General features: G+C 35.9%; 1 pseudogene; it reads right to left on the bottom strand.

Annotated features, from left to right (window-relative positions):
- Positions 1-11304: 11304 nt before the first annotated feature.
- On the bottom strand, positions 11305-11972 carry LOC112814637 (glutathione S-transferase Mu 3-like; annotated as a pseudogene).
- Positions 11973-12908: the final 936 nt, after the last annotated feature.

Raw genomic sequence — 12908 nt, 5'->3', positions numbered from 1 at the left:
CAGCATTTGTTTACTGACATGAGTGAGCTCCAACTAGTATTACCTTTAGTGTCTTTCAGTTTATAACTTAAGAATTTTATTTCTTTTTTTAAAGATTTTATTTATTTATTTATTTGAGAGAGCAAGAATGAGAGAGAGAGAGAGAGAGAGAGAGAGAGAGCACATGAGAGGGGGAGGGTCAGAGGGAGAAGCAGACTCCCCGCCGAGCAGGGAGCCGGATGTGGGACTCGATCCCGGGACTCCAGGATCATGACCTGAGCTGAAGGCAGTCACTCAACCAACTGAGCCACCCAGGCGCCCCTATAACCTAAGAATTTTAAATTATTTTCAAAATAGTACCTGGTATGGTGACTAGACTATTAAAAAGTACTCAATAAATATTTGTGTAATGAACAAAAGAATTTTTAAAATAATTGTTGTGGCTAACTCTGTCCTTTCCTCCCCTCTCCAAAAAAGACATGTTCAAGCTCTAACCCCCTTGGTATCTGTGAATGTGACCTTATTTAGAAATAGGGTTTTGAAGATATAATCAAGTTAAGATGAGGTCACAGCAGGTTGTGTGTGGGGGGGAGCTTAAATCAAAATATGACCAGTGTCATATTTGTAAGAAGAAAAGAGGACATAGAAACACAGGAGAGACACACAGAAAGAGTACCACCTGAAGACTGGCAGAGATTGGATTAATGAGTCTTAAAGCAAAAGAACCCCAAGGACTGCCAGCAACAATCAGAAGCAAGGAAGAGGCAAGGAAAGATCTTCTCCTAGAGCTTTCAAAGAGAGCAGGATGTTATTGACATCTTCATTTTGGACTTCTAGTTTCCAGAACTCTAACAGAATAAATTTCTATTATTTTAAGCCATGTGGTTTATGGTACTTTATTAAGGCAGCCCTAGGAAACAAATATAATTTGTCATATTTCACTCCAATAAGTTATTTTAAACTCATAAAATAAATATTGCTCACATTGTGCCAGGTGTCATTCAAGTAAATATAATTTTCTTTGGTAATTTGCTTATGAAGGTATAATTATTTATATATGTTAATATTGACCTTACAATTTATATAAATTTTCATATATTAACTCACTTAAATCTCAAACTTATGAAATATATACATAATTCTATTTTTTAAGATTTATTTATTTATTTGAGAGAGAGTGGGGGGGGCAAAAGGAGAGGGAGAGAGAGAATCCTCAAGCAAACTCCCCGCTGAGCACAGAGCCCAATATGGGGCTCGATCCCAGGATCGAGAGAGCATGACTTGAGCCAAAACCAAGAGTTGGCTGCTTAACTGACTGAGCCACTCAGACATCCCTATACATATCTCTATTTTACAGTTGAATTAACCAAGGCACAAAGAGGTTGAGTAATTTGTATATAGCCTTAGAACCAAAATACCAGGGCACATGGTAGTATCTGCTTATAAAATTTAAGAAGAAAGTAAAGAAGTTGCTATCACTGTCTCAGCAAGGGATACAAACACAACTGAAATAGTCATACTGAAATAGTTGTACTGGATCCCCACCTTTAATCGTTCAGAAGTCAAATTGCACTCTAAGCCTCTTTGACCTATGTTTTATTTATGTATTTCCCCAAGCAATAGGGTTTCACAGTTCTCCATCCTTCTGCATTTCCTCTTCAAGAGGTAGGAAAACCACATGATAACATAAACCTGATATGTTAGTCAGGCCATTCATTACTACCCAAGCTGAAGTAGCTGCACACACTCTTGTAAAGCAGACTTAATATTATGACTCACTTTAATTTATTTCATTTGGCAAACACAATAGGGTCAAAAATGATCCTGAAGTCGTTGTTTATTTACTCTTTTCTTCCAGTATAGTTAATGCCATAACCAGCAGGGCCTAGGGTGTTTCCTGTCCTAAATAAACCTACATTTCCTATTTATTTCCTTAGGACTATTTTGCAGGTGTTTGTTTTTGTTTACTTGTTATTTTGGTTTCCTAAGATATATTTGAATAAAGAATATAGAAGTACTGACAATCTTTTCTCTTCCCACATTTGATATATACTATCTATGTAAGGAAAGGAGTTGTCATATCTACCACATGTGGATGCTAATTTCATCAATATCCTTGGCAGTGAGATATGGGGAGCAACCAGATCCATCTGGGAATTGTTAGGGGTGATAAAGTTCTTCATTCTATGTGAGCATGCAATTACACTGTGATTCTCATTATTTGTACAGTGCTTAATACAATGTTTGGAACATAACTTTTGTCAAGTGAATGAACAGATTTGACAAGTGGAAATATGCTACAAATCCATAAGAAGTAAGATGTTTAATGAGATTCCTGAGAATTAGTGAGAACAACTGCAAATAAGAGGAATACATCTCATAAAAGGGTCATCCTCACCTGTCCATCTTCATAATACTCGCTAGTTACTATGATATTGGTTGTTGTGTTCAGGGTAGGAGGAAAAAACTGGGAAGAAGAGGAAAAATGGAAAATACGGAAAAGGCTTATCTAATATTTTTCTATATATTTTAACAAATATTGCTTGTTAAATCCATAAATATGAGATCTTACATCACCTATTTCAATTCTAGTTTGCCCCTATTAAACAAAATGTTAAGAATCTGTATAAATATTGACCTATTCACCTTTATGCTCTTCAGGTTAATACAGAAATTTTACGAGTTAGGACTAGTGGAATGGGGACATTATGGAGCATTAGCATCCTTTCTCAAAAGTTTTCCTTTGGTAGAGAATTATTTGCTTGTTAAAACCTGAATAATTTTTATTTTTTTTAAAGATTTTACTTATTTATTTGAGAGAGAGAGGATGAGAGATAGAGAGCATGAGAAGGAAGAGGGTCAGAGGGAGAAGCAGACTCCCCGCAGAGCAGGGAGCCCGATGTGGGACTCGATCCCGGGACTCCAGGATCATGACCTGAGCCGAAGGCAGTCGCTTAACCCACTGAGCCACCCAGGCACCCAAAACCTGAATAATTTTTAAAATTCAATTATAAAAATGATTTTTCTGATTATGCCATGGTCCTAAACTCGCTTGTGACTAATATCAGGAGGTAATTTTATTGCTTTTAAGACTGGCAAAGCAGATGTGTCTTCAGAGCTTACTGGATTTAGAAATGAAGAATTGGCATTTCAGTTCTGAAATATAATGAGGATGACTTCTACCTTCAACAGCATGGAAGCAGTTAAGATGTGTGCTACACAGAGCAGTAAAGAGTCTCTAAAATTGATTAGATGCCAAAGATAAACATTAGTTTTGTCAGTTAATCAAATTTAAATGATATTTATTGCAATATATACTGCAAGGCACCTGAGATCATTGCTGCTCTGAAACCAACTAATACAGTACGTAGAAGTAAAATTCAGACGAAATTGGTCTTACAGCTCCAAATGGGAACTGTCATGGCTGATAACAAGGAAATTATTCCTTAATGACTATAGTTGGTCCATAAAGCAGTGAAAATCCAAAATCAGTTACATGCCAGAGATACAAAATTGTGTTTCTTACTTATGTTCTGCTGTACATTTTTATTTTGTGACTAAGAGAAATCAAATTGTAACTTGTTTTTAAGTGAGGTCTTAGATGCTTGATGATTAATAGTGAGTTCTGAATAACTATCTAATTATTAAGTAGCAAACACTTGGAAATATTTTTTTAAAAAACTTCAAATGAAAATTTTATTTCCATATGTCTCTGACTTAATACAGAAATATAAAAATATTTCCATAAATATAATAAAATCAAATTTTATTGTTAGTCTTTAATGAATTTTCATGAGCTGTGCACTTTACTAAGTTGATTTAAAGGTGACAGTCCATTAGAAGTATTCCATAGACAACAGCAGTCACCCTAATTCTTTTTCAGAAAGCACAAATGATAGATGCACAGTCACTCTAATTCAACCCCCCCATTCTCTCTCTCCAACTGTGTCTCCTTTATGAACCTGAACACCCTAGTACTTAGAAGTATAAAATACTTTAGAGCAGTATATTTTCTGTGATTTGGAAATAATCTAAATGTCCTATATTAGATAAATATTTAAGTAAATAAGAGCTCATTTACTCAATGGAAAATTATGTATCAAATGAAATGTATCCATAAGGAAGATTACTAATATCTAAATATACTTGTATTAGTGTGATCTAGGGAAGCAGGATTTTTTAAAAATATTGTGAGAGTATGACTACTTAAATTTAAAACAAAGTAAAATAATATAATGAACTGGCCAGAAAGATTTGCAACAGAATCTAATGATGGGTGTATTTGTACTGTGGAGTTTAGGATAATTATTTTCTACTCTCCTCCCGCCACCCCCCACCAACCTTCTCTAAAGAAACATCATATGTATTTGTTTTAAGTGAATAATGCATTACTCTGGGATAAACTAGACAGCAATATATTCTCACTATCCCATAATATATATTATTATTCCCTATTTATTTACTCCTTAGTAATACAAAAGAAAAATAGTTTTATACTAGTTTTCATCATACTTTGGAAAACATGTAATTTTTAAGTAAACATTGAGTTTTATTTTATGATATAGAAACAACTTAAAAAAAAACCTTTAAGTTCACTAGGTTTTATTTATAATCGCAGATATGTTATATTATGGTTTCAAATCACCCATAAGACAACTAACTCTATTTTTAATAAACATTTTATATTTGCATAGTTTTAGATTTATAGAAAGTTGCAGAGATAGTATCAAGAGTTAACACATAGCCAGCACCAAGTTTCCTCGGCTATTAAGCTTTGCATTAATATGGTATATCTATTTATTTTGCATAAGGAATTATGTCAAATGCACTGAGTACCAGATAATTCTCTTTGAGAATCAAAATTCCTACTACATTGTGGAAAAACACATTCTTGAATTTTTAAAATATGCTGTCTTTTATGGCTAGATGCTTTTCAGTTAAAAAAAAGCCCTCCAAGTTAAATGACTAATATGTTACTCATTGGAATATGACAAATATAGTAGGAAAGCCCAAATTTGGGAAAATAGCAAGGCTGGCATCCAAAATGTAAAGTCATGGTATCCCTAGCATAGTCTAGATGCACTATTCGATGCCAGTAATCTAAAACAAACCAGATTATCCATTTAAAAGAGAAATCTCTGTAACAGAAAGCACAAGCAGTCTAGATTCAGAAATTCAATTAGGCAGGCCATCAACTGGATATCATCTTAACTTGTCTGTGCCCAGAAAATGGAGCCCTGGTTCCCCACATGGAGTTCAGAGCCCTGACCTTGTAAAGGGAGCAATTCACTTTGAAAAATTATGTAGAATGACTTTCTGCTTCTGGAAATGTTGTACATTTTAAAGATAGGACTGGATGAAATTTAGACCATCATATTATAAACATAATAATAAAAAAACATTCTAAAGCATAAAATAAAATGAGCAAAACCTGACCTAATTAACTTTATTTTATAATGCTATTATCTTTCAGATCAATGTATCTCTCTAATTTAAATTTTAACAGTTCTATCATAATAGGCTTAAGAAAAATTTTATATATTTCATTCCAATTTTTGCATTTATTTCAAATTTATTTTTATACCATTCCAAAATATTCAGTTCCCTCTGGAGTTCATTTAGTGATTTACATAGAAGGCATGCTGTGCAGACAATAGCAAGTTGTATTACAATTTTCATTTCTCTCCAATTAATTTTAAAACCTGAGACAGAAGCAAATTCATCAATCATGATGTTGGAATCATTTTTCAGACTTACGTAGGCACATAAGGATATCACTATGGAGGTTTGAATCATTTCTGTTCAGTAAAAAGAAATAAACAAAACAAACAAACAGGGGCACCTGGGTGGCTCAGTCAGTTAAATGTCTACCTTGACTAGGGTCATGATCCCAGGGTCCTGGGATCAAGCCCTGAGTGGGAACCCCTGGTCAGTGGGGAGTATGCCTCTCCCTCTCCCCCTGCACCTCCCCCTTACTGCTTGTGCTCTCTCACTTGCTCTCTCGAAAAAATAAATAAAAGCCTTTAACAAAAAACAAAACCCTGATGTAAATCTTTGGTTTGCCATATTTTAAGATAGAGTTAGACAAGGACCAAAGTATCAGAAAGTAGCAATGTTTATTTTTATTTTTGTATGCTTTAAAAATTCTTATTTCTTATGATATAGCCTTAGTTAAATTACTAAATCCAAATTAATACATTAATGATATATACACCTGTAAATGAGAGTAGGAATGAGTGTTATTGGTGTTACCTTTGGAGGAGAATAGGAATTTAACTCTTGGGAAGATTCCTGGCACACAGTGCCTTCTTTATGAAGAATCATAACCCCATTTTCATGCTATAACCTTATATTCTCCTCCAACTCTTGTTGAGTTGCTCCCAGATTATGGGACAGTAAGCTCCTACTCTAACTGCCTGGATAAGGAATAAACAACCAATCCACTGGACTTACCAATTTCTTTCATTCATAAAATTCTCAGGTAATATAATCTATGATGGAATTTTTAACTTAAAGCTATTAAGAACTATGAGATTCAAAGAAAATCTATCAGCAGAAAGAGCCAAGAGTGAAATCAATTCAAATAGAGAAGCAGAGACAAGCAGAGACAAAGCATATTCTCAGGTAAAGTGAACTAGACTGATTTCTTAGTTGCTTGAAAGCTTTAAATTTTCTTACTATGTCTGTGTCCTGTGAGATGCCTTTCTCACCTTCCAATTCATTTCTTTTTTACTTAAAAACATATTTGAGGGGCACCTGGGTGGCTCAGATAGTTAAGCATCTGCCTTCGGCTCAGGTCATAATCCCAGGGTCCTGGGATTGAGCCCCGCATGGGGCTCCCTGCTCAGTGGGGGGCCTGCTTCTCCCCTTCCTTCTGCTTCTTCCCCTGCTCATATTCTCTCTCTCTCTCTCTCTCTGTATCTCTGTGTCTTGAATGAATAAATAAAAACAAAACAAAACAAAAAAATATTTATTTTTTATAAGAAAGTAAACCCTGAATAAATATTAACCACTCCAATTAAGTAATTTTTGATCAATTAAGATACTTTCAGACATTTTTGCTCAATTTTTTTTTTTTGTCTCATAAAATAAGGTGGTTTAGGACGATTGGTACTATTCTGTACTAGCATTTCAAAGGGGTGCAGAAATAGTCCATTGGTCATGGAATCATATTAAAAGTAGAGCATAAAGGTACAGGCCTATAGCTATCTATTGTAAGATCAATAGAGTTATCCTATTTTAATCTGCCTACGACTCAGATATAAAATTTTTCATAGATTTTGTAAAACATATGCGATTAAAATCATACCCCCATTTTCATTTAGATTATTTTGTGGAATTTTTCTTTCTTCCAACCAGAGGTAACATAAAACAAAAGACTAAGTAAAAAGTGTTGATTCTATTTTCTCTAATTTTGAAATATTAAAATTTATTCTTAACCTCAGTTTTCTTTTTGATAAAATGCAGATGTAGGGATGTATGAGAATTAAATGAGATGCTATCCATAGGCACATAGAATACTATCCAGTACTTAAGGATGCTGTAATATCACAGCTATTATTATAACAATATTAAGACTCATTATAAAGTCATTCATAAAGAGAGGTACAAACTGGAAAGTAAACAAAAAAATCTGTAAATGGAATTAATAATACTTCATAAATGAGATCATATATCCATAGGCTTTTGGTCAATGAATGGAATTTTGTAAACAAAGAATATGAAGAAGGGAATCTCAAGCTGAAGGAGTTAAATGGGCAAATGCTGGAACTGTAACATACATAATATGTTAGCTCAGCTGTTAGGAACTGGGCACAGTGGGACATAGTGATATGACTGCATAGGAAGTTTAGGCCCCATAATGCTAGATTTCTTTGCAGGGCTGATTCTTCCATCTAACATTTTGATATTCCTTCTTTCTTATCTTTCTAAGAATTCATTTCCATCAATGATCATCCCTTTCCTATTTTGAGCACTCAGATACATAACTTAAAAATATTTTTTGTTCCTTTGGTCTATAAATGCTACTTTTCCTCAGCTTAATAGTTCTAGAGAACTGTTTTCTAAATTACCTATCTCTTCTCTTCATTCTCCAAAAGAATAATTTAAACTTACTGTCTTCAAATTTTGTTTGTCTGTTTGTTTACATAGCTTGATTCCTGGATCATTTCTTTATTTTTTATTTTATTTTATTATCTTATGTTAGTCACCATACATTACATGACTAATTTTTGATGTAGTGTTCCGTGGTTCGTTGTTAGCATATAACACCCAGTGCTCCATTCAATAGATGCCCTCTTTAATACCCTTCACCAGGCTAATCCATCCCCTCAACCCCCTCCCTTCTAGAACCCTCAGTTTGTTTCTCAGAGTCCATAGTCTCTCATGGTTCACCTCCCCCTCTGATTTCCCCCCCTTCATTTTTCCCTTCCTGCTATCTTCTTCTTTTTTGTTTTTTTTTTTAACATATATTATTTGTTTCAGAGGTACAGGTCTGTGATTCATCAGTCTTACACAGTTCACAGTGCTCACCATAGCACATACCCTCCCCAATGTCTATCATCCAGCCACCTCATCCCTCCCATCCCCCACCACTCCAACAACCCTCAGTTTGTTTCCTGAGATTAAGAATTCCTCATATCAGTGAGATCATATGATGCTTGTCTTTCTCTGATTGACTTATTTCGCTTAGCATAATACCCTCTAGTTCCATCCACGTCATTGCAAAGGGCAAGATTTCATTCCTTTTGATGGTTGCATAATATTCCATTGTGTGTGTGTGTGTGTGTGTGTGTGTGTGTGTGTGTGTGTGTGTGTATCACATCTTCTTTATCCATTCATCTGTCGATGGACATCTTGGCTCTTTCCATAGTTTGGCTATTGTGGATATTGTTGCTATAAACATTGGGGTGAATGTTTATATGTCTTTATGGGGAGTGGAAAGACACTTCGAATCACTACATTTGTATCCTTGGGGTAAATAGGCAGTAGCACAATTGTTGGGTTGTACAATAGCTCTATTTTCAACTTTTTGAGGAACCTACATATTGTTTTCCAGAATGGCTGCACCAGCTTGCATTCCCACCAACAGTGTAGGAGGGTTCCCCTTTCTCCATATCCTCGCCAACATCTGTTGTTTCCTGTTAATTTTAGCCATTCTGACTGGTGTGAGGTGATATCTCATTGAGGTTTTGATTTGGATTTCCCTGATGCCGAGCGATGTTGAGCACTTTTCCTGTGTCTGTTGGCCATTTGGATGTCTTCTTTGGAAAAATGTCTGTTCATGTCTTCTGCCCATTTCTTGATTGGATCTATCAAAATACCATCAACTTTTTCCAAAGAAATGGAACAAATAATCCTAAAATTTGTATGGAACCAGAAAAGACCCCGAATAGCCAGAGGAATGTTGAAAAAGGAAATCAAAGCTGGCAGCATCACAATTCTGGACTTCCAGCTCTATTACAAAGCTGTGATGATCAAGAGAGCATGATACTGGCACAAAAACAGACACATAGATCAATGGAACATAATAGAGAGTCCAGAAATGGACCCTCAAATCTATGGTCAACTCATCTTTGACAAAGCAGGAAAGGATGTCCAGTGGAAAAAAAGACAGTCTCTTCAACAAATGGTGTTGGGAAAATTGGACATGCACATGCAGAAGAATGAAACTGGACTATTTTCTTACACCACACACAGAAATAGACTCAGAATGGATGAAAGACCTAAATGTGAGACAGGAGTCCATCAAAATCCTAAAGGGGAACACAGGCAGCAACCTCTTCAGCTTCAGCTGCAACAACTTCTTCCTAGAAACATCGCCAAAGGCAAGAGAAGCAAGGGCAAAAATGAACTACTGGGACTTCATCAAGATAAAAAGATTTTACACAGCAAAGGAAACAGTCAACAAAACCAAAACACAACCGACAGAATGGGAGAAGATATTTGCAAATGACACATCAGATAAAGAGCTAGTATCCAAAATCTATCAAACTCATCACCCAAAGAACAAATAACCCTGGATCATTTCTAATAGGCTTTCCACTCCCCATAAAGACAGCGTGATGCCATGGACAGACCACGTTTTGGGAATTAGACACAATAGGAATTCCACAACTGATTCTGTAAACATAGATAATTGACTATGGAAAGACTAGCCCATTGCTCAACCTCATTTTCCTCATCTGTAAAAAATCATTGATATTTACACTGTGGTTTTGATGTGAGAATGAGAGTACCTAATCTACATACAATACTGAGCATCACATTAGACATAGATTGAGTAATTGACATGGGTTCATTCTATTTAATTCTGTTTCTTCCTATGGAGTTCAGGAACTGTTGCTCAGATTCTATCTTACCTGACCTTCTGCCTTGACAATCCTCTCTAAAACACTTTCCTCCTTGGTTTTAATGAATTTCAATCTCCTTTAATCATTTCCATCTTCCCTTTCCTCCTCTTCAGAAACAACTCCAGAATCTTCTCTGAATATTTTCTTTAAGTAGTCTTCACCATTCCAGCATATTAAATGATTATCTCTACATAGTTTTATTGTTTTATCTCTAGAGTTCCATTTCTGAGCTTTATTCTGAGCACTGGTCTACAGTATCCAAGATATGAATAACTGAATTAACTACAACCCCTCACAAATACATACACAGTTTATTATACATACTCAGTCCGTCCCTTCTCCTTCATCACTAATCACATCTGACCTAGCTCTCTGTTATCATTTTGAAGTCATTTCCATCTCTTCATATTGTAGTAGAAAGGACAGTGGTCCTCCAAAGATGTCTGTGTCCTAATCTCTAGAAATTGTAAATGTGTTACCTTACATGGCAAAGAGATTTTGTAGATATGATTAAGTTAAATATCTGGAGATGGGAAAATTATCCTGGATTATCCAGGTGGGCACAATATAATCACAAGAGCTGGAAGGTCACAGTCATTGAGAAGATACTACAACAGAATCGGAGTTTGGAAAAATGCACTTAAAGATGGAAGAACCATGAGCCAATGAGTTCAGGCAGCCTCCCGAAGCTAGAAAAGGCAAGGAAATGGACTATCTCCTGAGAGCCTCCTGAAGGAACACACCTCTGTCAACACCTTGATCATAGCCTGTAAAATGCATTTTGGATTTCTGTCATCTAGACCTGTAAGATAATAAATTCCAGTTAAGTCAATAAGTTGGTAGTTTGTTACCCAGCATTGAGAATTTTTTTTTTTAGCCTAAATTCTATTTATTGAAAAGAGCAGAGAAGAGCAAGTGCATGCCCCCTAGGAACAGGATGGAATAAAACAAGCAGTGCAAGTCCACCTCCTGCTCAGCAGATTCTCTTGTTGCCACCATTGTTGTTGACAGGCATCTTCAGGAAGCGGTCAGACTGCATGTAGTTAGCTATCTTCTCCAAAGCCTGGAAACGGCACATGAAAGCCTTCAGATTTGGAAATTCATCCAGGCACTTGTGCTCAAACATACTGTTCTGATCTAAGACATCATAGGTGAGGAAATCCACAGATGAGCTTTTCTCCTGCAAACCATGACAATTTCCCCAGGAACAAGGAGAACTGTTTCAGTTGTCCAGGTAGCTGTTCCAAGTACTGAGTCTTCAGTGTGTCAAGTCAGGGCTATAGCACAGTCCTATCAGCTGCATGTGGAAATCCATTATTTGGTTCTCCATGATGTCCACTTGAATCTTTTCTTCTTCAGTCTCGCCACACATATTGTGCTTGCAAGCGATATAGTGCAAGACAACATTGCTCTGGGTGATCTTGTTCTTACCATCCATGAGGAGGGCAGGTTAGGAAAGTCCAGGTCGAGCTTGAATTTCACATCCAGCCATTGGCTTCTATCATAGTCGGGAGCTTCCCTGCACGTGTACCGTTTCTCCTCATAGAATGTATCAGTGAACTCTAGGAGCATACGGATGGCGTGAGCCAGCCTGCGAATATCTCAGTAACCTAGAACCACGGTCGACTTGGACAATGACATGCTGATGTTGTTTCCGTGCCTTCCAAGACTGGGAGTCAGCACTGGGAAATTAATACACAGATAACAAGAGATACCAAGACATTTTGAATTTGCTGCCTTTATGTATCTTGCTTGTTACTATTCAAAATTCCATAATATTGTTCTATTTGAGGAGTTCATTTACTAGAATGTATTGTTCCAACTTCATCATGAAGTCCCATCAAAGGGTCAGTTGCACTGCCACCAGTTACCAAAACATTTGTATTGATCTTCTTTTTTCCCAGAGCAATCTTTTTCAAAGAGTTGCATACATGCAAATGATGAAAATTAAGCAATTTTAGGTTTTTTTAGATGACTATCTTAAAATTTTTTCCTAGTTATGCATTTCTTACTGCATATATTAGAAATTATAACAAAATCATTATATTTGTGCCATAGCCTGAATGTTTGTGTCCCTCTAAAATTTCTATGTTGATATCTAAACTCCAATATGATGGTATTTAGAGGTGGGCCCTTCAGGCAGTGATAGGTTTTGAGGCTGGAGCCCTCATGAATGGGATTAGGGTCTTTATAAAATAAATTCCAGAGACCTTCACCCTTTCTATCATGTGAAGACATAGTGAGATGACAGCAGGAAATGAACTGTCATTAGACACCAAGTCTGCTGTCATCTTGGTCTTGGACTTCCCAGCATCCAATACTGAGAGAAATATGTTTGAAAATATTTGTTGTTTAAACCACCCAGTTTACAGTATTTTTGTTATAGCAACCTAAAGGAACTAAGACAATCTATGATTTCACAGATTTTTATAGGAAATGGGGTCTAAAAATAATGATAATATTAAATTGAGAACAGAACAACTGATATTCAGGTAAAGCTAAATTGCAAAGAACTTAGGCAAATGTCATAGGTTTGGAAAATATTAGAATGAAAAGTTAAGCTTAAATGGGTGATAC

Source organism: Callorhinus ursinus, unplaced genomic scaffold (assembly GCF_003265705.2).
Source record: "Callorhinus ursinus isolate GAN/ISIS: 27379988/994484 unplaced genomic scaffold, GSC_fseal_2.0 scaffold6, whole genome shotgun sequence".
NCBI lineage: Eukaryota > Metazoa > Chordata > Mammalia > Carnivora > Otariidae > Callorhinus > Callorhinus ursinus.
Note: the sequence above shows the minus strand (reverse complement) of the source record. Positions and strands in the feature narration are given on the sequence as shown.